This window comes from Mastomys coucha, unplaced genomic scaffold (assembly GCF_008632895.1).
Source record: "Mastomys coucha isolate ucsf_1 unplaced genomic scaffold, UCSF_Mcou_1 pScaffold21, whole genome shotgun sequence".
Classification (NCBI taxonomy): domain Eukaryota; kingdom Metazoa; phylum Chordata; class Mammalia; order Rodentia; family Muridae; genus Mastomys; species Mastomys coucha.
This window is the reverse complement of record NW_022196904.1, coordinates 25,718,977-25,721,372: the sequence shown is the minus strand read 5'-3', so window position 1 is coordinate 25,721,372 and position 2,396 is coordinate 25,718,977. Positions and strand designations below refer to the sequence as shown.

The window sequence follows — 2,396 nt, the reverse complement described above, 5'->3', positions numbered from 1 at the left end:
TTTTCAGTTTTATTATTACGTTTTAAAATGAAGGTGGGCCTGAGGAGGCAACACAGTCAGTAAAGTGCTTGCCACACAAACATAAGGACCTGGAGTTGATCTCCATTTAAAAACCAGCTTGTGCTCCTAATATAATTAGTTAAAAGGGAGCTGAGACAGGGAGATCCCTGGAGTTCCCTGACCAACCGCTTAGCTTAATCGTGAGTGCCAAGCTAGTGAGAGACCCAGTCTAAAGAAAAAAAAAAAGGTGGATGATTCCTCTCCTGAAGGACACTTGAGGTTGTTCTCTGACCTTCATACACATGCACACATATGTGCACACATACACACACCACACTCCACTCACACTAAGATGCCAGATACCACGTTGTCTTTGTTAGGGTTTCATTACTATGAAGAGACATTATGACCCCAACAATTCCTTTTTTTTTTTAAGATTTTATTTTATGTATGTGAGCACATTGTCACTGTCTTCGGAAGAGGGCATCGGATCCCATTACAGATGGTTATGAGCCACCATGCGGTTGCTGGGACTTGAACTCAGGGCCTCTGGAAGGGCAGTCAGTGCTCTTAACCAATGAGCCATTTCTCCAGCCCAACCACAACAACTCTTATAAAAGAAAACATTTAATTGGGACTGGCTTACAGGTTCAGAGGTTCAGTCCATTATCATCATGGCAGGAAGCATGGCAGCATGCAGGCAGACATGGTGCTGGAGGAGGAGCTGAGAGGAGACTCTGCAGGCAGCCAGGGGTGAGGGTGGGGGAGGGGGTTGTCTCATTTGCACTTTGCGTGCAGCCTGAACATATTTGCCCACCCCACAGTGATACACTTCCTCCAACATGGCCATGTCTCCTAATAATGCCACTTCCCATGGGCCAAGTGTATTTAAACCACTACAGTGAGGCAAGCCTGTAATCCCAACATTTGGGAGGCTGAGGCAGGAGGACTACATGTGAGCTATATAGTGAAGCTCTATAGAAACAAATGTGGTGAGTAAATGTCTCTAACTAATCATCATTCACTGGATTGGATTTCAATATTGTTATAGTTTGAAGGTAGAATGTCCCTCATGGTCTCATATGTCTGAACACTTGGTGCCCAAGACCTAACCAGCTAAAGTTCCAAGCCAAGTTCTGAGATATTCAACTCCTAGGGAGACACTGCATGGCCTGGAGCCTGTATTGTCCAAACAACAGTGAGTAAAGGTGATTCAAGTTAAAATGTTAAGATTCTATTCTCAATCTACAGATCTCCGGGGACCTTCTGAGAGATCAAGCCAGAAAAGGGGAAGGGGAGGGGGAGGGAGAAGGGGAGGGAAGAGGAGAGGGGAGAGACGGGGAGAAGAAAAGGAAGAGGAAGGGGGAAGAGGAAGGGGAAAGGGGGAGGGGGAAGGGAGGGGGGGAGGGAGGGAGAGAAAGAGGGAAGGGATGGGGGAGGGGGAAAAGGGAGGGAGAAGGGGCGGATGGGGGGAGGAGGTGAGAAGGCATTCTTTGAATTCTTCCAGGCCCTCCCAGTCTTCTGCTCGAATTCCTTGACCTCCTCTCTGTGGTTTTAAAGTAAGTTCAAATCTCACTTTACCCCAACTGGACTATCAAAGTGTAAGAAAATTAAAGCACACAGATACACACACAGTAATATAGTGAATATGCTTAGCCCACAGGAAGTGATGCTATTAGGAAGTGTGGGCTTGTTGGAAGAAGTGCATCACCGTGGGGGATGGGCTTGGAGAGACTCTCCTCCTGGCTACCTGTGGAAGACAATCTTCTGTTTGCCTTTGGAACAAGATGTAGAACTTTCAGCTCCTTCTCCAGTCCCATGCCTGCCTGGATGCTGCCATGCTTCCTGCCATGATGATAATGGACTGAATCTTTGAACCTGTAAGCTAGCCCCAATTACACGATGCCTTTTATAAGAGTTGCCTTGGTCCTGGTGTCTTTTCACAGCAATGGAGACCCTGACTTAGACCACCGTCCTCACTGTTTCTTTTGTTTTTTTAACTTGATGAAAGAGAACATTTGGGAAGAGGAACTTCAACTGAGAAAATGCCACTTTCAAATTGCCTGTAGGTAAGTTTGTGAGCATTCCCTTAATTAATGATTGGCATGGGAGGGTCCAGCTCACCGAGTTGGGGACACCCCTGGGTAAGTAGTCTTGGATGGTATAAGAAATTAAGCTGAGCCAGCTAGGGGAGGGAGTCAGTCAGTAGGCAGCGATCCTCAATGGCCTTTGGTTCAGTTCCTTCCCTGTCTGGGTTCCTGCCTTGAGGTTCTTGCCCTGGCTTCCCTCAGTGATGGATTATAAAATACAGGCTGAAGTAAACCTTTTCTTTTTCAAGTTCGTTTTGGTATGGTGTATGCCACAGCAACAGAAAGCAAATGAACACACATCTACAT

General features: G+C 46.6%; 1 long non-coding RNA gene across 1 annotated transcript; it reads left to right on the top strand.

The window, feature by feature from the left end:
- The first annotated feature begins 1,055 nt into the window (after positions 1 to 1,055).
- Positions 1,056 to 1,814, top strand: LOC116100461. Its single transcript, XR_004122584.1, has 3 exons — positions 1,056 to 1,198; positions 1,508 to 1,559; positions 1,657 to 1,814. It is a non-coding gene; the product is annotated as an uncharacterized LOC116100461 (long non-coding RNA).
- The last annotated feature ends 582 nt before the right edge of the window (positions 1,815 to 2,396 follow it).